The sequence below is a fragment of the Cydia fagiglandana genome, chromosome 12 (assembly GCF_963556715.1).
Source record: "Cydia fagiglandana chromosome 12, ilCydFagi1.1, whole genome shotgun sequence".
Lineage (NCBI taxonomy): Eukaryota > Metazoa > Arthropoda > Insecta > Lepidoptera > Tortricidae > Cydia > Cydia fagiglandana.
In genome coordinates, this window is record NC_085943.1 from 11,234,621 (window position 1) to 11,262,199 (window position 27,579).

Sequence of the window (27,579 nt, forward strand, 5' to 3'; positions counted from 1 at the left end):
CAGTGCCGCTGCAAAATCCTAAATATTATCGAACTACATATATTGATAGAAAATTTTGTATAATCACTTTTCATTATTTGGAAACACGTAATGAGATCTTATTATTGTGGTATTTTTTTTTAATCAGCTACTTGCTTTATTTGTATTTAATACAAACTATCACCTATTTACCTCATTGGTCGATTCGTCGCGAATTAAAAAGTTATTCACTTTTAAGCTGCGATCATATATCTTTTAAGTGAGTTTTTTGGTACTGAAAAACACTGTATTTTATTAATAATATAATTTTAAAATATTCCAGTAGGTATTTTCTACCCAAAACCTCATTCAACTCATGTATTGAAAATATTGCAATGATCTTCGCAGGTTGGCACTATCAAAAAGTGGGGGCGATGAAGCGATAGCTGAGTGAAGCAGTTGGCAACTACGGACAAGTGTCAGTTCAGTTTCATCGCTGCTGTCAAATGTGGATGGTGTTTATGTTTTGTAAAACTATTTTTGTGATCGTTTTGCCTAGTTTTTGTTAATTATTATTATTTTTATAACTACGCTTTACTTCGTAGTTTTTAACGGTGCAATAAAATTGTGATATTACCATTGAATTTCTTTGAACCATGTCAGATGTCAAGAGGTGAATAATTTTGTGTTTAGTGTTACTTGTGAGTGACGGTTTTTGATATTTTTTTCGGATTGGGACCGATAGCTGAAAAGGTGAGTGTTTCCTGTTATGATTAAGAATAGGTTTACGCGCTGATAGTGCAGTTTGGGTAGTTACGTGGCTGGTGAAACAATAATAATTGGCGCTGATCGAAATGTGTACAAGGCGTGTTTCAAGGCTTGCGTAATGTTAAAGAAACGCTGATTGTGATGGTGGAGCTGCGTACGAGTTAGCCACACGGTGCGTCCGGCCGCGCGTGCGCAAATCTGCAGCGGCAGCGCGCTGGAGGCCAGAGAGCGGCGAAAGTTGTTTGCTCTTGATATCGAGGAAGTAATGCCCAACAGGATATTAGGTCTAGCGTACCCGCGCACCGCGAATATACGTTTTATTCACTCGAACTCATAGCAAAACATAACACATCACATTATGTTTTTTTTTCTAATTGTAACAGAAATATCTAGTCTTAATCCTAACTACCTACTGCTAATGGAATAATTGAAATGAATCTACCCTACATACCTGACTCCACTAAGATCATTGAACATTGTTTCACACCAATATTTGGCCTGCTCTAGTTTTGGCTTTCCAAATGGTGCGACAGACAGGAATATTTACTTTGTAGTATCTAAACATTGATTGGCTACACGCAATTATAAAATATTATCAAGGTTAATATATAACATTGTTCCTGTTTTACAATAGCATTTATGCTGTTACAATCCTTAGATTGTATGCTCACAATGAGATAAATTTACTCGTAAATATGTTTTCTAATGAATAATGAACACAACTTATTTGGACCTCTTGATGTTCTATATATTTGTGATTTTGTGCCGCAGTAAGCATATTGTTATTTAAAATACAGTGTAAACTCTATATAGCAGCACTCAAAAGACCGGACATTTTTGACACTATAGAGAGATATTAATATGAAAGTAAAGCAACTATAACCAACAATTGTTGACGTTATAGGGAGTGAATTGTTATATCGAGTGATGTTATATGGAGTTTACAGTGTATTTGTATTGACTTTCTTCTCGTAACTAGTACAATTATGGTGGTATTAATATGTATAGGTCCTCATAAAGAGAATTTGTAATGTGCTTATAATGTTTAGAAGTTTAAGGAAAATGACAAACAGCAGTAGAAAATAATACTTATGTTGTAAACAGCAGTACTTTAATAACATAATTATAACTTGATTTTTCCTTAAAACTATTGCTATAGATATTTATTTTTATGACTTATAATTAGTAGATTATATTTCTCATGAGCGGTTCGGCTACTGCATTTATTTACAAAACTAAAGCTATTGGTAGATAGTATTAGAATACGAAGATTATATATTTAAGAAAACCATTTTTATGGCGTATATACATGTGACTGGATTAAATTACCCTACAAAAAATAAGTAATATGCGAGACCGAAGTGATCCCATAAGTGTTCCGTGAACAAAGTCTTGTATGGAACACTAAAAACTATCGCACCTGCTTCTTCTGACAGGATTCACAGAGTCACAGTGGACAGAAAGGGAACATTTCAGACTGATGTGACGATTGATGGCCTGGTCTGCCCGCAGTCACAGACAGGGCGTTCCAGCCCCATTTGTAACCAGTGGAATAGGAAATAAAATCTATGACTAATTGACTAAATTATAGGGTTCCATTCTTCATCGAGACTGTTGAGAGTCTCTCACAAGCACAATGGATTCAATGCCATGCATTCACGTTATCACGTTCCCATCGCAATCAAAACATCTTGAAACGAAAAAACAAACTAACCTCTTTCACTATGGATTGTTAACTGTACAAGTTTTCTTGTTCTATTTAGCTGTGGAAGTTTTTTAGGTCTATTAGTTGTGATCATGAGCACTAGGCCTCAAACAATGAAAATATATTTTGTAGCGTACAAACAGCAACACTCCTAACTGTACATCGGTGGACCTTATTACAAAAGGCATAAGGTCCACCGGTGTACAGTTAACAATGTGGGCAATGGTACCTAGGCGAGAAGTACGGATTCACTTTTAAACTGAAGTATTTGTGTAGAATATGAACTTTTTTTGCGTTTATACATCTGACGAGCGTTACTGGCTCTCCAACTACGAGCTGTGGGGTTTAAACCTTTACGCGTTAATCTCATTATTACCTAATTAAAAGTAATTAAAACCAATCTAAATAGCGTATGAAACTAAACTTAAAAAGTTGATTAAATACGGTTCTCGTTTAACGTTGTTGTTAACTGCGGGAAAAACGACAACCATTGAGAAAATTACGATAAGCATGTTTAGCACCTATTAAACTAATTATTGTAATAATAACGCTTATCGTTAAAGGTATAAAAAACGTACTTACTAGTTTAGTTACTACATTTTTTACTTCATATACATATCGATATTTATGTAAGTACATATTTACCTTGCCTACTTTGTCATTGTAGATGATTAGACGTAATAAAGGCTGTGATTATAAGATAATAGTTATGTTGTAATTCAAGATTAAGGCAGTAGTGGTTAGCTGAGTATTAATTAAGGCTTCAACCGACGTTGCAGCAATTGGCGTGCGATTTTAGATATATAGATTTAGATAGATTGCTGGCTAAGTAAGAGCACCGAATTCGTTTGATGAACCAATTGCCGCAAATCGCACGCAATTATCAGAGAGATTTTTAAATTTTGCGCACGAATGAGTATCCTTCCTCAGATTAGGGGTCATCCATTAATTACGTCACACGAATTTCTAAATTTTTTGACCCCTCCCCCCTCCTTGTCACACTTGGTCACATTTGGCAAACGCCTCCCCCCTAGTGTGACGTCACATTTTTTCTACGAAATCGCAAAATGGAATTAAGTAAGTACCTAAGTATTATTAATATTTTATCAAAATATTTTTGACGATATAAATATTAGTAATTTTATAACCTAAAAGTACTTAAGAAAGAAAATTAAACGAATAAAAACGATTATCGTTTTAAAAACTTGTTATTTAAATGTACAGCGTATAAAATAATTTAAATAAATTTTCGGTTACTGATGAAGTTAAAGTGACGTCACAAAGTTTGTGCTTCCCCCCTCCCCCATGTCACAATATGTCACATTTTCTTGACCCCCTCCCTCCCCCTAAACGTGTGATGTAATTAATGGATGACCCCTTAACCGAAATTATCTACAAAGAGACGGATAGTTTCTCTCCCCGTGACACGCCCCGTGACACGTGTGTCACGTCACGACGTCACTTGATATTATGTCTGTGTGGGTGTATCGGCTGATAAGATAAAAAGGTTACTTTTTCTCCAAATTTGATATTCATCAGGAACAGTCTCCTGCAAGGTAAATACACCATACATAGTTAAGTAGTGAACGACTCTATTTTGCGCAGTTTTGACGTAAGCTCTAGCGTATTGTTTGACGTAATCTGTCTGTGTAGCCTGTAGGCTAAACGTAGATGAGTGTTGATAAGGGCAAACATAGGTGGGCGTCCCGTAATACTGAATGTTTACATTAACCTAAATCGAACCTACGGATGACGTCAGCTTCCCTATCCCTTAATCGGATGGATGTAATAGAATTTGCCAGAATTCTCGATGGCTTCAGAAGTGATCAACTTGACATTCTCAGAGTTATTTTTGGACGGTGAAGGGCCAGCTTATGCTAACAAAAAAATTAGAACTTTATTAATGAAAGATAATTTTCATTTTAATTGGTTTTGTCGTAGGCGTAAAGAACTTAAACAATTAATTTGATGAACCGTAGATAAGTATTATTTTTAGCCCAGCTTATTAAAATGAGATTACATGAAGACTACTTACGTTAACGTTTTTTTTATTCACAGACTTTTAATCCCTATTTTATAAAATGTCAAGTTACGATAGTGTACAATTGACATTTAAAAGATAACAAACACTGCGCATCATTTATTTAGGCTTCAGAAAGTGTCCTGCGTTCCTATAATTACATTGTTTTCTTGACCTTTTCCTAAAACAAAGTTGCCGAAAAGGTCGTTACGTCCGCCCGCAACCCAATGAATCGACGAAAAATGCGTTATGTGGGACAAATTTCGTAAAGAACCTCGAACTTTCCGAGCCAATGCACTTGTATAGCTGAAGTTTTTCGATGGCTGGATGTGAGTTCCAACTGCTTGCGTAATCCCGTTTGAGTCTAGGTCTCGGTCCATCCAGCGTATCAGACCCCGAAATGATTAACAATAATGTGTAATCGGAGAGCGTGGTTTCACTGGTTTGCCTGAGAGTTCTACTCGCTCGCGTTCATTAAGTAATTGGAATATTTTTCTTGACAGAACGACACACGCCGGCGACGCGGCGGCTGCGACGAATGTCTATCGCTCTTCGACTTGCTAAATGAGGGAGACAAACAGATTTTAGCGTCGACACTTTATAGGGACATTCTAACTTTTTAACAAAGTAGAAGTATAAAGTGTTTTCTTGTTCTAAAAGTGCGAGCAAAAGCGTCTCCATTGTCGCTGGCTCACTTTCATAAAACTTACTCGTATACCTTTTCTATGCTAGTGAGAGTGGTTGCTACTACGCTGATTTTACATTTATTCTGTAGTTGTTAAGGTTAACCAATTGGAACTAATTTAAAACCAATTTACATTAACAAACAGAAAGAGATTCCTTGCGATTTTATTTAACTGTTCTTAATGGTTCTACGGCGGTCTATTAGAGTTCCAAATAGTTAACTGTACGTCTAATAGCAATCAATTTAGAATAGTATATTTAACAATAAACCGCGCGACCGTACGCCGCAGTTCCACCTATAAACCATTCAGTCGTGAGGCTATTACATAAGCAAGCGGTCCCATTACCTGTCCAATTAAAGAACTACTGTTTTATAGAAAACCATTCGCCGGTAAATTGTTCCATGTTTTTAAACTCGTATCTTATTCCAAAGTCTAATTGCGAAAGAAGCTCTTCTTTACGCGAAATAAAGTTGTTATTCCACAAAGGCTAAAGGTAATGTGGTTTGGAAAGTTGTTGTTTTTAAATTGTATTGAAATAACCGGGATGTTGTTAACTCGAGTTGTGAAATGCGTTTCTCTTGTTTTACAATCTTAAGGCATTCGTTAAGATCACTCTTCGCATACCTATTCGCTGTCTTGTAGAACTAATTTAAACATTTTCTATTAATTCGTTTTAGCATAATAATGTGTAGAACATTATACCTTTCCTAAAAAAATGTTCGGTAGTTCATTCGTCATCAAATTACAAAAAATATATATCGATTCGTAATACTCGTATGACTGACGGATCGATCCGAACTTTAAGATACGTCAATCAATAGATCTAAATAGAAACGATATGGTTTAGATATGTCAGTGTGAAATGTGACGTTTCTTCAAATAAAAACGTCATTTTTGACACTGACACATCTTCAAACAAAAACGTCACTTTTGACACTGACACATCTAATCCATAATCGTTTCTAGATCCATTAAATAATAGACGAATCGGAAAGTTCGAATCGGGCACTTTTGACATTGACACATCTAATCCATATTAATCGTTTCTAGATCTATTAATTGACGTATCTGAAAGTTCGAATCGGGCAGTAAATCTTTACTAAGTATGTACAACATTTTGTAGACAGAGACTCGCACCACAAAAGGTGAAGTGCTGAAAGCTGAAAGCACTATACTATTACACGGCAATGGCACCAATTATCCGTGAAAGACTAGTGAAGGCTCGTCCAAAAACGTCAAAAGGCATTGTACTACAAAGTTGAATGATCTGCATTAGACTCGTACAGTTAGGATTGAAGTTCTTCTCGCTTTTGACTGTGTCTGAGCGACGTATAGTCACCTGCAATAATATGTTACTCTTCGAAGGCCGCAAAATTATGTGACGCGCTCTTATGGCTCTACAAATAAGATATTATTGCGGCCTTCGTTGTGTAACATATTATTGCAGGTGACTGTACGTATACCTATAAATTCTAGCGTTCTAGCCCAAAGACCATCATAGCCATACATTTTATATGCCGTTATTTTGACATCCCCCGTAAGCCGCACCCGCCGCCACATTTGATTTTGATTTTTTAACATTGGCCAGATGTGATATTTTGATTGATTAGCTCTAGAACATACTCACGAACACACACGAACAGAACACGACTCGATATTAGTTGGAAGGCTTTGAAACTTGCGGTATCGGGCACAAAGGCATGTAATTTTCTCCCAATTATTTACCTAATCCTTCATGCTTCAACTTAAATTTCCGTACATGTAGCAAATTCTTCCGGTAAGTTTAAATGTTGAAATAAATCTATTTGTTACATCTTTATCAATGTGATTATTTTCTTTATTTATTTTTCTTCTTAAGTTAGGTTAAATATAATATGAATATAAAAGTAAAATATAAAAACACATACAAAACAATAATAAAAATTATAAACACATTATAAAAAACCTAATGATTATTATTAATGTGATATTTATTTTTATTTCAGCGAGAACCAATCTTCACCTCATCGGATTTATTTGATACGTGTTTACTTACATTCCATACTTGTTTGTAAATTGTCTGTGTTGTAATAAGATATCCCGCAATTAGCAACCACGTAATGATAATGTAACAGGGTTCTTTCCAGTGGTGATTGAGCAAAAAAATCCCAGCTGGTAACAGTGGTAACAAATAACTTGGTGCTAACATCTGAGAATGAATGTGGGATTCAGATAAGTTACTCGTACTATGCCGGAAGCGAGGTGTTCAAAATGATCTAATCACATGTAAGAGCATATTATGCAGATTATTTTGATCGCCTCATCTTAGAATCTAATACTATAAAGCTTATTATTTATTATGCTTATTTTATATTTATAAAATATTAATGTTATTATAATTGCGCATTGCGCGCAGAGAAGATGGCCGATGGGGTCGAAAAGTGCTCCGAGTGGAGACCACGGACTAGCAAACGCAGCGTAGGACGTCCACCCACAAGATGGACGGACGACCTTGTTAAAGCCGCCGGAAGACGCTGGATGCGGGTGGCTTCCAACCGGTACGAATGGATGTCCAAGGGGGAGGCCTATGTTCAGCAGTGGACGTCTTATGGCTGAGATGATGAATGTTATTATAGTAGATATTTTTGATAATTAATCTACTTTAAATGCCATCGTTAAAATATTTTCGTTCGGGGAATGAGTCCTTAATAAATTCAAAACGCCTCTCGGATTTTAAACGCCTACATTTCTTCGCAGATTCAGATCTTGTTGGTTCGGCGACGCCTAATATTTTATTTAAGATATAAAATTGATAGTATAATGTTATTTATCCGTTTTTTAAATCTGGCAAATAAATTATATACGACGAGCGAAAAGATAGAGTTCTATGGACGCACCACCACTGATACAATAATTTGTAATTATAGAACAAACTTGACGGATATAACAAGTTTAATGATTCCTGAGTTATTGTTATTAATAAACTCCTTTTATTACGTTTCCCTAATAACCTAGTTTTATATCGGTCTGTAAAATACGTATTATACCGTAATACAAGATATATTTATTAGAGCATAATGTATCGATGACATCTGAGTATTCAATCTCGTTGCCTTCAGAACTTGTTCGCCGGCCTGGTATGAAAATTATGTAATATCTAACTAGTCTAGTATTGCATCATAGACAAGTAAATAGAAACAACTATCAATCCACATACGCGTTTCTCGTTATTTCTATGAATTGCGCTAACGCGGCAAATGTCGAGTTCACCGACCTATGTGTAATAAGTCAAAACGCCTTACAAAATACATGACACCTCACAATATTAATCGTCATTACGTCAATAGCCAGTACAATAGCAATGAAAAACGATAGTTTTACTGGAGGCATAGGCTAGGAATCCTCCAGACATAGCATACCCCCTCTGCCACAAATATACGGTATTAATTTTACATCATTTTCGATCAAGTGTCTTTGTATGACGCGCAGGTGTTTTTGAACGGACCAATCACGGCACGGGACTCGCTCATCTCGTCCCCCGCACCCCTGTATTTTTGGCAGCATTTCATGAAATAATTGCTCTAAGCTCCGTCTAGAAGATTCCTAGTCTATGTCTGGATGCTACCAGTCTGTTATTCTATTGTCTCTGGTTGCATTTAAAAGGCGGATGTGTAAGCTCGGTTAAGCGAGCTGTGAACGGTTGACCTTGCCGAGCGAACCTTCAAACTTAAGGTTTAAATTCTTAAGGTTGATAGTCAGGTCAGTCAAGTGTAATGTAACCCGTTTTCATTTTTTTTGTGTGTATTCTGGTCATATTACTCGGATGGAAAAAATGTTGTGTCGATGTCAAAAAAAATTGCTTGAATAAGTCCAGCAAGTAGAAGAAATGTCGTTTTATTGAAGAAATGTCAGTGTACCGAATACTCCCTGAGTAGGTAGGTATTATCTACCAACATATCCCATCCCATCCCATCCCAGATCCCATTCAGGGATAAGTTCGCCTTTGTTGTATTTAATTGACTCTGTAACTGTGTTTTTCGTGTTTATATTTCTATGTACAATAAAGTAAATACATACATACATATCAGCATCTAGCGTGGCTGGTAAATTCTCTACAAAACAGCCGCCTACTTTTTATTCCTAATAAATGGTCGCCTCACTTCCATTATTACGAATATCTGGGAGACCGAGCTTTGCTCAGAAAACATATAAAAACTCAAAAATGCGCGTTTTCTCAGAGGGAAGAGCTAGCTAGATCGATTTTTCGCCCCAGAAAACCCCCATATAGCAAATTTCATCGAAATCTTTAGAGCAGTTTCCGAGATCCCCGAAATAAATAAACAAGATTGCTCGTTTAAAGTTATTAGCAATGATCGTACATTTTCCAGCATTTTTGATGCAGCGGAATAGTGTTAACGGAATTGGTATAAATAATTTCAACCCTAATGATTAATTAGCGTTAATTACGTTAATATTAACCATTTCAGTTGAAATTATTATCATCACTGTTAGATAGATAGATTAACCTCTTGTCTGTGTACAGTCGCCAAGGTGTTCACAATATCTGAACACGCACTCTAACGCCCTGACAATAGAGGCGTGTATAGATATTTGTGAGCGCCTTGACCGCTCAGATATATCTGATGGTGACTGTACGGTAAGGTCGATAAGGATTCAGACCAAATGGTTAGTTTTATTTTTGCATTTTTTTCTGCTCTACCGAGAATTTAACCCACAATTTTTGAGCACCACACGCATATGAAAGGTAGCTAACATTTCAGACACGGTTGGCATGGTATAATGTTAAGTAACATTACGGTACCAATCACTTTGATACGACGACACAAAGTATCCCCTCCGTAGCGAAAACAGCTTACCTAATGACATATCAGTTCTTGCTCTATCATGTTGAGTGGAGACTACCTTATTCTTAGAAGGGTGCACTTAAAACAGATAATTCCATAGGAATTACCGTTGCACATATCATTGCCCTGACATTGTCATCCTTTACCCATTAACTATTAACCCTTTATTGCATACGAAGCCTAAAGATATGGCGGATATGATATTCAACTCTATTAACAGCTGATAAAGTTCAAATTTCATAAAAAAAAAATCATGCGTGCAGTAAGAAAGAGCACGTTGATCGATTCAGTTCAGCTTTATTCCAAAACTCATTCATGTGGGTAATTTGACTCCGATACAGTAGAGTAGAATTTCATTAGAGGTATGTGAATAAATTAATACTGTCAAAATAAACATGATTAATGTCTTGTGATCAGGCGATAGGGCGCAGATTATGTATTAGATGGAGCAAATGGTATGTATTGAAAGCTTAATAGTGTCGCAGCGAAAATATATTGTACTAGCTGTTGCCCGCGACTTCGTCCGCGTGGACTCTTATCTTGAACATTTTACATCTTGAGTACCTATCATTTTCATCGATGCAAACTTTATAATACAAACTTTTAATATAATGTTAATGCCCTTTTACCAAGTTTGAAATTCCTAGCTTGAAAGCTTGAAAAAAAAATGTTTGATATTCATACAAACTTTCAACTCCTTTTGCACCACGTTAGGGGATGAATTTTCAAAAACGCTGAATTTAGTTTTCTTGTCAGTAAGGTGTATTCGGGTAATACCGAATGTCGGATAATTCCGAAAATCAGATGAAAATCACCCTAAATTCTATCATAATAAAAGTCTCTTTTCGGAATTATCCGACAGTTTTCGACATTCGGAATTACCCGAGTAAACCCTAATTTAATTTAATACCTTTTTGCAAAGTTTCAAGTTCCTAGCTTAAAATAAAATTTGCACCCCAAGACGAACTTTCATCCCCTTTTTAACCCCCTTAGGGGTTGAATTTCCAAAAACGTTGCAATCGCTTTTTTTTTGTAATCAGCTATTATGCCTTTTTAAGAAGTTTCAAAGCATTTGTAATGGATTCAAACTTTCAACCCCTTTTTAACACTCTTAGGGGATGAATTTTACAAAACGCTGAAATTACTTTTCCTGTCTTTTAATAATATCCCCAAATACAAAGATTCAAGTCCCGCGTTTGAAAAATATTTTGATATCCTTACAAACTTTCAACCCCTTTTTCACCACCTTAAGGGATGAATTTTCAAAAACGCTGAAATTAGTTTTCTTGTAATTTAATTTAATCCCTTTTTGCAAAGTTTCAAGTTCCTAGCTTAAAATAAAATTTGCACCCCAAGACGAACTTTCATCCCCTTTTTAACCCCCTTAGGGGTTGAATTTCCAAAAACGTTGCAATCGCTTTTTTTTGTAATCACCTATTTTGCCTTTTTAAGAAGTTTCAAAGCATTTGTAATGGATTCAAACTTTCAACCCCTTTTTAACACTCTTAGGGGATGAATTTTACAAAACGCTGAAATTACTTTTCCTGTCTTTTAATAAAATCCCCAAATACAAAGATTCAAGTCCCGCGTTCGAAAAATTTTTTGATATCCTTACAAACTTTCAACCCCTTTTTCACCACCTTAGGGGATGAATTTTCAAAAACGCTGAAATTAGTTTTCTTGTAATTTTATTTAATCCCTTTTTGCATAGTTTCAAGTTCCTAGCTTAAAATAAAATTTGCACCCCAAGACGAACTTTCTTCCCCTTTTTAACCCCCTTCGGGGTTGAATTTCCAAAAACGTTGCAATTACTTTTTTTTGTAATTAGCTATTACGCCTCTCTAAGAAGTTTCAAAGCATTTGTAGTGGATTCAAATTTTCAACCCCTTTTTAACCCTGTTAGGGGATGAATTTTACAAAACGCTGAAATTACTTTTCCTGTCTTTTAATAATATCCCCAAATACAAAGATTCAAGTTCCGCGTTCGAAAAAAATTTTGATATCCATACAAACTTTCAACCCCTTTTTCACCACCTTAGGGGATGAATTTTCAAAAACGCTGAAATCAGTTTTCTTGTATTTTAATAATATATCTTTTTACGAAGTTTCAAATTCCTAGCTTAAAATAAAACTTGAACCCCATACAAACTTTCATCCCCTTTTTAACCCCCTTAGGGGTTGAATTTCTCAAAATCGCTTCTTATCTCTTGTACACTTTATAAATGTAATCTAGTGTGCAAATTTCAACTTTCTATCTTTTATAGTTTCGGCTCTGCGTTGATGAATCAGTCAGTCAGTCAGTCAGTCAGTCAGTCAGTCAGTCAGTCAGTCAGTCAGTCAGTCAGTCGGGACACTTGCATTTATATATATAGATATATATGTAGTTAAGGAGCTGTGCAGCTCCCATAACTACGCTGTTTTTTTTCAATTCACCCGTACATTCATAGAAATGTACTCGTAACTTGCTTAATTTTGAGATCATTGAGCACCCCTTATTACTGCCTAAAGCCAAAAAAAAAGTACATTACTACAAAGGCCGGGACGAAAGGGGTTGCCGGCCGAAGACATATAGACGGCCGAGCGAAGCGAGGCCGGATAGGTCTGAGCGCGGGCAACCCCATTTCCCGCCGAGGTATATATAGTGCTTTTCTCAAACATGCAATGAAATAAATAAAATAAAAAATCCACGAAACCCAAGTTTTATTTATAGAAAAAACTAAAAGTAAACTACACCCAAAATATAACCAACACGTACCTATATCATTATCACGCGTATGTTTTACACGAGTCGTGTATTTTTACTACCCGTATTTCTTCATGTATCTTTGATTTTTTCACCTTGTATCCGTCTGACTGTCGTTTTCGTCACATAAGTTTACATAGTCTTTCATGTTGATATCATGTTTCACATACATCGTTGCTTTATGCATGGAGTAAATAAGTATAATTTCCACAGTGTTGACGAATTTGCAGTTACATTCATTTAAAATATGCCACAAAACTGTTTCTAATAAACTGTAAGCCATTTTTCTTAGTTTCTCAAATAATAAAATTGCCATAAGCAACCATATACATACTTCATCTTTGACTTGGCGGCAAAGGCAGCAAGTTATTTAAAATCAATTCTGCTTACGCTGCCAATTCTAACACCTACGATTACAAGTAATATTAATTTGATTATTTCGTCGGAACTCATATTAAAGTAAAAAAATCAACAACGCATCATAAATCCAATAAAACAGAATGAAAATTTTTCAACTTTACCTCCATAACAATTTAAAAAAAATAACTACGCGTGTTTGAGTAGACCTTTTTACCGCTAACGTTTAGATGAAATATTTTAAATGTTTTTATTTGTGTAGTTAAATTTATAATTTAAAATTATAGAATTTGATTAATAATGTATTATTTATTAAGTTCATGTTGATTTTATACAAATAAAACTGCAAATTATAGCAAACATTGTTTTTTGTTTTTTTTTATAGGCGTAGTGGCAGTGTCATTACGAACCATAAAGCAAATACAGCCTCTATTTTTAGAGCACCGTACAAAACTTTGTTCACGGTGCTCTTATGGGATCACTTCGGTCTTGCAAATCGGTTAAATGCGTTTTTCTCAAAGACCGTTTGATGTAGGTACCTGAAATTTGGAATAGTTATGGCAAGTACCATCACTAACACTGTGAATAAATCGCAACTGCTTATTTCTGATTTTAGGGGGAAATTTAGGGGTTAAGAGGGGTAGGCTGAATTTTATTTTCAATTGTAAGAATCGTGTGAGGTACCATTAGAAAGCTTGCAAAAAATTGAGTCGATGGACTGATTTTGACTTCATTTTAGAATGCAATAGTTTCGATAAAAAATGCATTTAAAGTTGCAAGTTTTCATACAAAAATTTTCACCTCTGTCCTGGCGATTTTCGGGAAAACTATAGCTAACAGGCAGCTGACCAGTCAATAACTTACTAAAACGAGTATGGAGACGGCGGGAAAATTATCAGGTTAACTCTAACTTTATTAGTTTTTAAACTGCAGCCTGATCTTTGGTTGCTTAGGGCTAGCTAACTGATGCTTACACTGGTCATTCATATTAAGAAGTAATTTAGTAAGAAAGATCCTTACTTAAAACTTTGACATTGAAATTTATGACTTATGTCTTTGATACAAAGTTTAATTCTACTTACTTACTTTTGTGAGATATTGCATTTTTTTTTCTGAATAGCCTACTATAAGTATGAGAGAGTAAAAGATCTGCAAAATGCAACCTTATTATAAAGCAAATAAGTTTAAATTTCGAACGGGCTTTCCAACCAATGGACTATCGCAGTGTGCTCAGTAAGAATCATATTTATTATTGGAGTTTATCAGTTCAAATTTAAATTAAGAATTCCGTTCTTCACTGTCGTTGTGTTTTTTTTTTCACATTAGAGCACATAGAGTTAGTAAAGCGATAGAATAGAGATAATAAAGTCATTCAATATTTATTAACAGCTATGGCGTCATCTACCTATAGATTTTACTGAGAGTATCTGATTCGTCGAAACAGTACCTATTCCTTTTCATTAAGTACCATTACTTTTATGTATTAATTGTATAAAGTATGTATATTTTTGAACCGATCGGTGAGAGCAGCAACTAGATACTGTTCTGTTACGAAAAAAAAATTAAAATTCACAATTCACAGTTTTTGGAAACAAAGGTAAAGTTGACGAAATATAAAGTAAGCCGATCTTGATCAAACTTGTTTGAGTGACAAAAATGTCAGTTAAGATTTGGTACTCATGAATTCCAGTTCTACTAAAATATTTTTACTTTTATAAACTGATGTACAATAAGTCCAAAATTGTCCGGTAAGTTAGGTTTATATTCAAATTATACGCAATTCTTTGTAGCAACTCCGCCAAGTGGACGGAAACAGGTACTGGACGGCAACCTGACGCAGTTACCCTACTTGTACTAAAACTTAGACATTTATTATTAGGTACTTATTTCTGTGACTTATATGAAACATGAGCAAATTGATTAATACTTTACGTTAATTATATTTTGAGTCAGAAACAAGCCTAACGTCAAAAACCGAGAAATGCCGAATCACAGACTTAATTGTAATATTATTCCTTTTTGAGTCGTGCCTGCCCAGTCTATATCAAAGATTATGAGGTTGTATGTATACCCAGTATTTTTGACGGATTTAGTTTTTCATGCTCGAAGTTGCCTGTCAACTCTGACGTATATTAAATTGTCAACTATTTTGGTGTTTGAAAGAATCAATAATTGGCAAAGTGCCGTGGCAGAAAAAGCCATTATCACAAAAAAGAATCAATAATAATGAAAATGTTCAGACAAGTGGAAGAATATCATACTTAAATATGTTATGGATGCTAGTAAGATGTAAAAACAACAGTTTAGCGGAATGTCAGTTTACGAAACGGTTTGTACAAATTACAGAGAAATTCATAATAATTTGTTTCTACTAGAAATGTGCCTTCACCAAACGTTTTAGATAAATGGTATTAGGCCTATATTATATAAACGTTCTTGATTTCGGTTGGCCGAAATGGGACTTACGATTTTTCCTCTTTTCACCTCCAAGATGAGGTTGATTGTTAGTGTTATAAAGCTGTAATTTGGTATGGATATACAATCAACCCGACAAGGTGGTAAATAAAATCTTTAATCTCTAAAAAATATATCTTAAGGTAGAAGCTTTGTAACTTCTACATTACCTATACTAGCCCAGAGGACTTTAATAAAAGTCCAAACTCCAAGGTCCCAGAGCTCCCAGACATTACCTTCTTATTTCCTAGTCAATAAAATGTACCTACTTATGGGATAAATTAGTATTAGTATCCAAACTTAAAACCACCTAGGGATGTGTCGTACCTACGGTGCTCTGAACACCGTAGTCTTGACTTCGTGCTTGGCCAATTATTTTTAATGGATAAATGCCACGATGCTGTGTCACAAATATCTGTGAAATGAAAATTAAAAAAGAGGACTTTGCCGGCCTAGGCCTGCAAGATTTGTATGAAATTCCATTAACGACCTTTTGTCCTAGCCGCACCTGAAACGTCATACTTCGCAGCCTATTATAAGGAACATAACATCAATATTTCATTGCATGTTTGAGAAAAGTAATATTTCGACATGACATATGAAAACATACATTATTTTAGTTTCGATTGGCGTTTTCTGTCAACAATTATCATTTCGGCTAGGCCCTCTGAGGTGGAATCTGAGAAACAGATGGAGCGCAAAATCGCAAACTAAGATAATTTCAATTTCATTTTAAGAAATGCGCAGTCTACGGTGGTAGTCTGTGTTACAAAATTACATTACTCGTGATTTGTATAGCCAGGAATTAAAAGACTACTTTTCACGCGTTTGAATAGGAACTGTATTACATTTCTTTGTCCCGAGAATTGGGTTTCGTGCTTCTGTTTTGGAGCGTTAATTACATGGCGCGTTCCTTGAATTAAGTTATTAAAGTAAGGCATTTGGCACGCTATGGAGAAATAGTACATTTCGATGCTAGTGCGGAAGGTATGTCATTACTTCACGAGTACCGAGATATCTTGCCACGAGCCGCAGGCGAGTGGCAAGACTCGGGACGAGTGAAGAATGACATTTCCGCACGTGTATCGAACGACGTTTTTTAATACAGTTGCGAAAAAATAAGAAAAACATTGTTAATCGTACACTAAACAAAAGTGGTAACAGTGACAGCTCGGTTAGACGTCGTCTTTAAGTATATTATATCTATGGGCGTTTGACAGCTATTCCGTTCCATTCAGTCAACTTATTAAGAACGGAATTTTCAATATTGAATATTAAAAAATAAACGTGTTATAATGATGAAGAGGTAAGTAATTAAATATGAAATATGTAATATTTTTCGTATTCTTACATTAACGGTAGGTTTTTATGCTGATTACGACGTTTAAAGGAAACTAATATTAACACTCATCAATAAGTAGTCGTGAATTGGAACAAGTATAAATTTAAAAAAATTGGAAAAGTAAAAAGCACTAGTTCGAGATAACCAACTTTCCGCACGCTAAACAGCTACGTAAAGTAGCACTTTTTGAGCAACTGTATTAAAAAAAATGTTAAGTATTATATGACAAGAGTAAATCATCAGTCGAACAAGGTCAAGGTTCTAAAAAAATAGACTATTGAATCTTTATATTGATATTTGTATAAGTCAGCCGATCGCAAGATCAGGCAGATCGTAATGTCTTGACGATAGTCACATTAAACCAATATATAGGTAGGATAGGTTCGTTAGGTTGCTTCATATGCCCGAAGGGCAAACTGCTCAGAAATAGGAGCCCCGCTTAGCGGGGCTCAGTCGACTCAGGGAACGAGTCAAAGGTTTTCACGTTTAACGATATGCCAGACAGACATGACGAATCCATAAGGGTTCCGTTTTTTGCCATTTGGCTACGGAACCCTAAAAAAGCCTACAATATAATGAACCCGTAATTTAATATACGCAGCGTTTGCTTGCAATCAGCTACACCAATTTAATTAATATTTAATCTAAACTTAACTTGATTAGAATTGCGTCATCGTCACGCTCAAAATTGCTAAAGTAAGCGAACGCAAAGAACCAATTCGTTAAAAACACATTGGAGATCAACCGACCTAATGTAATAGACTGGCTAAGTAAAACTTGGCAATAAATTCCTTTTCGCGTCGATTTTTTTTTCGTCGTTTTTTTCGTCAGGTTTGATAAAATTTATTGTGGAAACTGGATAAGTGGAACCTGGGTTAGTGGAAAACCTCTTTAAGTGGACCCAAGTTCTCGGTTCCAGTCCCTTGGCAAAGAATTACCTCTATAAGTGGAATTTTGGGACCTCTATAAGCGGAATCCATTTTTTCGAAAATTTCTTATTTTTACCTCTGTAACTGGAAGCAGCCGTCTCCGAAACCTCTATGAGTGGAATAGCTCGGCGTTATAAAATTTGTTCAAAATTTTACGTTACAAAAATGTGTTCGACAATATTCTCGATATTAAAAGAAATGTGGTAAAACGTAACTCAAGTCAACAAACCAAAATGACGGATTTTTTTCATTAAAGTACAATCGGTACTTTGATTTATTTAACCATACTGGTTTCTCTTGCATAAGTAAATATTAGGAGTGATTTTGTTTAATTGATTTTGTTTTTGAAATTTTGAAAATTGTATACGAGTAGGTACTGTGGATTATTTACAGTATTGCTTTTTTTAAAGTCAGGATTACATACCTATGTTTTGTTAATACATACATATTTAATAAAAGATGATTATTTAAGTCTTGATCTTTTAGTTGACCATGCTATACGTGACCTCTATAAGCGACATTACTAGCACCCACAACCTCTGTTAGCGAGAGCCTCTGTAACTGAAAAAACGTTTTATTTGAACCTGGTTAAGTGGAAAACTGGATAAATGGAAAACCTGGATAAGCGGAACTAAACAGCCGGTCCCTTGCGATTCCACTTATCCAGTTTCCACTGTATCTAAAGAAAAAAACAACGGGTTGCACTCCGGGAGTGCCGGCAGAAGTGAAAACTCAATGACATTGTAACAGTTTTTCGATCAGGCCACGTGTCCGTCTTACGAATTTTTCAATCTGTCTGTTTAACATTTTTTCCCCATCACAAAAATGCACAGCGCCGCTAAAGAAGTTTTCACTTCTAAAATGGTCCCTTTTTAAAACTGCTTTATACACCGTGCACCAGCAATCGACGTTGACTAATCTATCCCCTTTAAGCGCTCGAGTTTCGACGATAATAAATTACCTGTTGAAGTATAAATTGCCACTTAATTGTGATAAATCGTTAGGCTGTCATATTTTGGTTTTTATTGTCTCGGCGGGACGTCTTTTTTATTTCACTAAAGGAAGCAAATGGCGACTAAGCATGACGACTGCAGTAAGGATAAAAATTTATAAACGCTAAGGCACTTACATGCAATTTTCGAGTATCTTACCTTTTGGTTACACGTTTATACAATAATGAGAGCGTCGGTGTGCGTGTAACCTGGGCTATAACCGCGAAAATCGAAGTTCGCAAATTGCGGGAATTTTTCTCTGTCACTCTAATTACGCCTTTATTGGAGTAAAAGAGAAAGATACACGCAATTTGCGTATTTCTATTCTCGCGGTAGCCCTTCTGTTTTGTGATTAATAAATAAATTTCAATCTAGTTCGCTTGTGTATGGTCTTGTTGCCTCGCGTAGCACAGCCTCCTGTCCAGTTACCAGTTAGAATGTTAGAAATTTGTGACCTATACTCCCACAAATCGCGTTACTGTCATATTTCGGTTTTATTTTATTGTCTCGTAGGGCCTTAACTGTCCGTAGCCGTTATAGGCCATTTACGTTCCGCTCACCGATTTAAGGGATTTTCTGATGACACAACTTGCTTGCAAATAGCCCATAAAAGTTATTTGTATCCGTTTTGTTGTCACGTTGGTTGAATCTAAACTGACTGGCCTAATTTTCTTGGGAGGCGTTGAGAGGCGGTATAGCTTGGACACAGACTAGTACTCACTAGATAAATCATATGAATTCGCGGCCACCAAGCATTGACGCGTACGTGTGTGTACGTAAATCAAACATAAGAGTGCGGCCGCTTAGTTTATAATGAAATAAATAAATAGAGTTTAGTTCAGTTCCACATTTGTAATCTGTCGCGCATAAATATATCATCAAAATTGATTTCCAAAGTGTAAGCATAGGTTGTTGTCATTATTATGTATTAAGTCTTGTGCGATGATTTTTCTTTTTCTATATACATATTACAAACCAGAAATCGCTGTTTCTTTTCTTCTATTCGTCTTCATTAGTTATCCCAGTTTTGTTTATTCTCATTAGGCCCACGTTCGACGTTCGTCTACTACTTACTAATTAAATTGAACCATTTTTGTTCGATTATTTATTTCAAATTCGGATGGCTTTTTTTGTATGATGATTGATGGTCCTTACAAGGTATTTCATCCTACACAACGTCCAGCCGTGCTTCATTGGTCTGCCGTAATAAGGACGGAGCTGTCAAGGTCAAGGCAAACCGTCACAATCTACGGGATGTTATCTATGAAGGCGATATAACCCATAGTAGGCACTTAAGGCGAGCTCATTTCTCTTTGTCAAATCCTTGTTGCCAACAAATTAAGGAAGTTTCTGGTAAGTTACACCTGTTCCATTCACTAGGTGTAGTAGCGCTGAATAATTACACCGCTATAAGACACTCGTAGAAGTTTCGTAATAAATATTCGGGGCGGCCATATTCTCGCGATTTTCGTTTACATGATGTATAAAAGTACTTACCTACTCCATTAAATATAGGTAACTCTATTAGGGGCTGTACTAGCATAAATTAGACAACACAAATACAATAACAAATTTTCCTGAATATGTAAACAAAATTAACAATCGACACCCCAGTAGCTCAATCCAATAGTTGGTTGCTCAACTTTATCCTTACTTTTTTACTGTTAAATGAGTTTTAAATGGTACAGTTCACCCTTGGTCAGATTTATAATTCACGCTGCCACCATTAATAAATGTTGACATTCTTTGTTCTGACTGAACTGAGAAAAACCAGTCTGAAATTCAATTTTATCTTCCGTTGCAAATCGTATGCATACTAATCAAAAACTCCACAGTTTTTATTAATTCGGAACAGTTCACATTAATCATCTAAAAAGTTTAGTTTTGACTGATGTAAAAGGAAGTAACCGTTCTTAATAGGCATTGATTAGACGCGGCGATGCGTTTACTACACGCACATGATCACCGGTACGCAGGATAACTTACTACCGTAAGTAGACCTTAACCCCTTGTAATAAGGTGGAAGAATAGTCAAGTTCAGTGTCGACGGTATGTCTGTATTATGTGTTGGCTTAGGCTTAGTTATGTAGTCATCCTCTGAATGCACGTGCTTGTTTAACTAACATTACATCATCTGAGATATTCGCCAAGATTGTTGCGTTACAAGCGACCTTATGAGCGTCCATCATTAAATAAGACAAAAGATTTTGTCTTCATCAAGGAATTAATGGTCGTACGCTGCCCCCATCCATCGGGTCCTTACGATCTTGGCTAGAACCTCGAACCACCTTGTTGTTCATCCATCGATCCAGGTCCATGAGGTACTTGTATAAATGTTGTAACACCCTTGTTTTTACCATGGTGCAATAAATGATTGATTGGTTGACCTAGACCTAGACTGGGCTTCTAGGAGGAAAGGGAGAATTTATTTATACCAGTGTAGTTTGATCAGCTGTGGTTCTGTAGTCGCGTATAATATGATAGAATTCGTTACTTTCTAACATCACGTGAAAATGAACGCTGTATCATATGTATATGCCCCCGCCACCTGGGCTGAATGGGAAATATTAAGAAGTGCTGGCTGGAGGTTTCAATGGATGACCAGCGTGCCAATGGCATGTGATCAACAAAATAAAGTAAGAAAAGTCGGAAATCTGAGGATGCAACATGTATAAACAGTAAGACCGACCGCCACATCATGCTATTTGTTTATTTTAGTCATTGCCACGCACACACTGTAAGGACAAATAAATCTAGACACGCGGCAGCGTGTCAAGCCAAGTTCAAGCAAAGGAACTGGCTAGCCAGCGCCGAGTGTAATATTACACGAACCACTTGGTGCCACTTTTGAGCCTTCTATAACTCAAAACATCTTTGACGTAAACACATAAAACTACGTGTGTTTAATTATATCCATAAGGATATCTAGAAGCCCAAATTTCATGAAGCTAGCTCAAACGGTTATAAAGGTATGAAGGTCAAAAAGTCGTAAATTTTAAGACTGACTTATGACTTATAGTACCTAAACCTAACCTACTTCCAGATGACCTAGAAGGATGAAATTTGGAATCCAGCTTGGTTATTGTGTGTAACCGTAGGAAAAAATCTAAAAATAAAATAAAGTTAAAAAATAGGGGGGGTCCCCATACAAAAAAAACACTTTTTATTGGGACTGACATATAAGTACCTAAACCTAACCTACTTCCAGATGACCTAGAAGGATGAAATTTGGAATCCAGCTCGGTTATTGTGTGTAACCGTAGGAAAAAATCTAAAAATAAAACAAAGTTTAAAAATAGGGGGGGTCCCCATACAAAAAACCATTTTTTATTGGGACTGACAGATAAGTACCTAAACCTAACCTACTTCCAGATGACCTAGAAGGATGAAATTTGGAATCCAGCTCAGTTATTGTGTGAAAGCGTAGGAAAAAATCTAAAAATAAAAAAAAGTTATAAAATAGGGGGGGTCCCCATACAAAAAAAACATTTTTTATTGTGACTCACATATAAGTACCTAAACCTAACCTACTTCCAGATGACCTAGAAGGATGAAATTTGGAATCCAGCTCGGTTATTGTGTGTAAGCGTAGGAAAAAATCTAAAAACAAAAAAAAGTAAAAAAATAGGGGGGGTCCCCATACAAAAAAATATTTTTTTATTGTAGCGCTGGAACCGTTACAAGCAGATATTTGAAACTACCCCAATATATGTATTATTATATTTGCTATATTAAAATAAAGTTTAGTCAAAAAATAAGTGGTGTCCCCATACAAAAAACTTGTATCTCCATTCTTTTTGCGGCGAGCCCCACAGCCAAGCATAATTTTTGTATTGAACTTGGCTCTCCTTTTTTACATTTATGTTTTTGGTGGGATATGTAGTACGGTGATTGTACTTAGCAGAAAGACAATGACACCGTCTCTTTTTCAATCAGCGGTGTTAAAAAATTACTATTATTTTATCCATAACACGCCAGCTGCTGTATAAGACGTTTAGTGAACGTTCTGCGTTCAGGTTCAAGCTATTTATCAACTAGCTATAGCTAATTTTAGAGGTCTTTCTCACGGAACTCATGCGATAATACCGACAATTTGGGATCTCTGCCATGGCCGCTGCGTTCCGAAACCTTCGTCAATTCTCACGCCTTCTGCTTCATAAATAAAATACATATTTAATTTTAAATATATTGAAGCGTGTGTTAAAATCGATTAACAATTTTGCACAGTTAATGATAAGATTGATAAGTTGCGGTAAACACTTATCATTTAATATGAAACAAAACGTTAACTAATTGACAACCGTATGTAATAAAACACAAATTGCAACCGATAAAAAACTACTAAAACTTTACGATCGTTTTTTTACACTGAGAATCCAATTTATTTGCTGTTTAGCCGTAAGTTAGGCAATTAAACTGAAGTAAAATTATTATTGCTTATAATAACCTAAGCAGTTTCATAAGCCCTGACTGATAATATTGACAAAAGGGAAGATTATAGCAAGTCCTGAAGTTTCGGCTTAGTTTGTTTATAGAGGATGGTTTCCGAGGGTCCAATCATAAGTACATAATGAAGTAAGCATATATATGGCTTACCCTACAGTTTGTTGGAGTTTGTAAAATTTACTTACTCTATAGTAGATGAGGGTCACAGAGGAATTTATTTACGCTCAAGACGTTCACACTTTACATTTTAACGAATCGGGACATAATATAACTTCCATTTATTGATATATCGTGATATTTTGATCTTGTACATGCTTTCAAATTACGTTTAAATCAATGTAATACATACTTACTTACTTTGTTTGTTCTCGTAGTTGTGTTATTACACGTGGTAAGCTAGCCCGCTATCACGGATGGTTTTTACGGCTTATCGCCGTAGTTAAGACATCCGTGACGATCCGAGAAGTATAAAAGAGCGGGCTGACAGAGACGTATATTAACGGAGATGATAATAGATGATGAGAACCTATTTATGTTTTCCTACAACGTTACAAGTGTCCATAGGCAGCGGAGACCGCTTCGCGTCAAGGCCTTCCACTTGCTTGCTATCATCGGGATATAAAATAAAAATGGAAGTAATCAAACTTAGGCACTACTTCAATGTCAAACGCCTTCGTGTACAGAATTGCCTCCAATAGAAACGCTAAACTTTAGTACAAGAATCATGACCTCTTATTGCCTTGTTATTGTGAGATAGAGTTATCGTTATTACTTTTGAAGGAAACTATGTAAGTTATATAGTCACGCGATACAGCGCTTAGTGATTGGTTGAATGTTTTATTCTCGTTTTAAATCAATTATGCTGGATTTACCTCCTGTGGGTCATTGGAACGGCGGTTAAGGTGGCTGTTTCACAAGTTTTAACAAGCGCTTTGCTTTTTGCGGACCAGTATAAATCTGATTTTTGATTTGGCGGCCGCTTTTGGGCACATGATATACAATTATACAGTGATGCATACTTACTTGCTTCGTAGGCTCAGCGACCCAAAATGAGACTTGGCCTCCGACACAATACATCGCCACTTCTCTCGATTCAGCGCTACTTCTCCCCAATTGTTGATTCGGATTTCGCAATCCGCCTCCACCATGCTCTTTGGAGCGTCGAGCAGTTAAACATGGTAATTGATGAATGACTGGAATAGGTTCAAAAGTTGATGTGATAACCGCGCCTCATACGCCATCACGGGTCACACCGCATGCTCCAGGCAGTACACTGAGAGAAAAATCATCACCAGGAATTAAAAAACAGTTCTGTACTGTGGGAAAAAATGAAGTTTTAGTAATAATCATGGACGTTTTACTATTTCTGTAAAGTTTATTTATTTCTACAAACAGCTCAGTAATCCCAAATATAATTTCAACAAACAGATAATAGAAATTGCAAGAACTAATAGAAATTGCAAAAGTCAATTTGTTCCTATTAGTTAACTCTCCTTGTCCCCGGATTAAGTTTATTTTTTTAACTCTAAGTGTATTTTTGTTGTACTTTTCTCTCAGTGTAGAATGAGGGGAGGTGAAAGGAGATGCACGGGAATCAATCAAAAGCATTAGTTGTAATCCACATGTCTTCTCCACTCCGCTGGAATGCAACCAAGTAGATACAGCTGTGTTTGGGCTAATTGTAATGAGATGCTCTGTCTATCATCATCACAGGCCTTTGCGTCTATTGCAGACGATTTATGCATTACTGTTCATACAACGGGTTTGGTGACTGTGGAGGCCGATGCGTGAGAGGCACGACCTCTCACATTTTCGGCAGAGAAAGCTCATGCCACCTGAGGCTCCACTCCCGGTTTGCTTTCTGCGACACCTTCTGCTATCGAACGATTCTAAGGCATTAAATCAAGCTTGGTGGCATAGCCAATTAGCCATCTCCCCTCCACGATACGCTTGCGCCATCCATCACGGTCTTCAGCTAAGGTTTCCCAGGCATGGTGGTCGATTTCATCATATCATATCATATCATATATATATATATATATATAGCTTAGGTATATACCTAACCATGTATATTCTCACTCCGTCGGACACTATCGAGACAAAATATTTGTGAATTAGTTTGCGGTCGATACTGCACTATACTCGTACATTATACAAACGCCGCATGGTCTGTTCCTTTTACTTCTGCGACAGTTCTGGGAACTTGTTACATAGTTACCTAAGTGCGGCTTCCTTGGGGTAAATAGTTTACAGCTGTAGGGTAAATGTTAATGGTGGAGCGTTTATAGAAACCGATTCTTATACGTATGTTACTGTAGATTTAAGAAGTTTCTACGTTTTTACAGTAAGCATCAGTCAGTAGCGGATGTGCCAAAATTATCTGCCGTACCAAAAGATTTATTTTTTCTACACTGACAAACAAGCATATGGCCCGACTGATGATAAGCAGTCTCCGTAGCCTATGGATAACCCTGTAAATTTTGAGACCGACCTTAATGATTAAAATCCAAGTTCAGACAATTATCAAGACCCTAGTTTTAACGTAAACAGTAGTTTTAAAAAGTGGCAATTGCAAAGTGGGAAACTAGCTGTATTATGAAAGCCTTGGCGCTTTTTATTGACCTCCATAAACCATTATGTTTTGGTACCAGACAAAGTAATGTGGACTCAAGTTGATATATGTAAATCGCCAATAGGCGTAATTTCTTTGAAACTGTCCAATTACTATTTACGATATTTCTCCGCCATAATGATACTTGGTTATCACTTGAATATTTCATCTATTCTGTAAATCAAGGCAAAAGTATGATTACAGGTAGGTAAGCTTAAACATATTTGTATGTGACTGTTTGTTTAAAATATTTAAATAAATAAATTAAATAAAAATCTGGTGACTTTAGTCCACAATTTACAACTATCCAAATTCAAAACTCAGAAAAATATGTAGTATTTTTCAAATAATGTTAAGTGTATAAATAATATATTAGGAAAAATATTTGTGTATCTAAGCTCCAAAGTGTATGTAACTATTACAAATCATAACGGCTCGTTAAGAATCAACGTTAAGAAGTGGACTATAGTTGTAGTATAGGACTATAGTTACTCAAGTTTACGGTAATTATTTAATTGTGTTCCTTAATTCTATCAGACTTTGCATTAGGCTCAATTCTAACGTTTAACACAGGAACGCGTGGGAGGGATACACTTCCTAACTAGATAAACACTGTACTTGAATAAAACAATGAATGAATGAATTATAAAACATGGGAACTTTACAATAATCGTGTGCAAATACTCCAATCAAACGAGCAAGTACATTGTTCGACATCGTAAGTTTTCCGATATTACTTACACTCCTTAAAATACCATTATTTTCGTTTATACTCGTAACGTTATCTTTACGACCAACATTATAATATAACATTTTAATGTCATTTAAAAACCGCTATTTCAAAGCTAGCTACTTCCATTTCATACTGTTACACGTACCTAATACATTTCTCGCAAAAAAAAACTATCAGGTATTTAATTTCAAAATGAACACTGTGTTGCATGACACAATAAATATTCGGCTTTTCCGAACGTTTCAAGAACCTATACACATACAGCTCCAGGTCTAACCAGTCCAAACTAAGACAAATCCCATAAAGCCATCACTGGGCCTCTGAAGTCTTTGTTGATCGGGCTAACCTATATCACCCACTTGGCAACCGACAATCGTTAGGAGACACGGCACACAGTCAGGCGACATTTGCACATTTCGACAATCCCTCTTGAATATTCAGATTGCGTACATTAATTAATACAAAGGCTGAATGAATTGCATACAAAGCCGACACTGTTTATGGTGATGGGTTAAGCCTCATAAATCCCAAGGACTTGTGTTGTGAGGTTAAAGGAGTACCGCAAGGAGGTAAAAAGGACTTAAGAATATTTTTTTCTCGGAAAATTTTGTGCTTCGTTCAAAAATAATTGCTACAATTTTATTCGTGAGAACCAATTTGATTGATTTGATGATGAACCACTTTAGAAAACTTAATCTTTTCCATTATTTTCCAATGAAAAGATTTAATCATTTCTTTTATAAATTTCAAGTAATAAAACAAGATAGAAAAATCTCTAAGACGCCTAAGCGTTTCTAAACAAACCGCGGTAAAGCGATTCTATGTTGAGGTATCTTTTTGTTGAAGACTAATCCTGGCGCAGAAAAATCTATTAACACTCCAAACCTTAAAAAAAACTGAGCCTATCTATCACACCACAATTTAAATTATACTTGGTCAAGCAGATCTTGTCAGTAGAAAAAGGCGGCAAATTTGAAAAATGTAGACGCGA

At 35.9% G+C, this 27,579-nt stretch overlaps 1 protein-coding gene across 1 annotated transcript in view; it reads left to right on the forward strand.

The window, feature by feature from the left end:
* Positions 1–420: 420 nt before the first annotated feature.
* Positions 421–27,579, forward strand: part of LOC134669661 (furin-like protease 2) — a 337,125-nt gene continuing 309,966 nt past the window's right edge. Inside the window, exon 1 of the mRNA XM_063527339.1 lies at positions 421–711. The gene's annotated coding sequence lies outside the window, so the exon portion shown is untranslated. The remainder of the gene's footprint in view (positions 712–27,579) is intronic.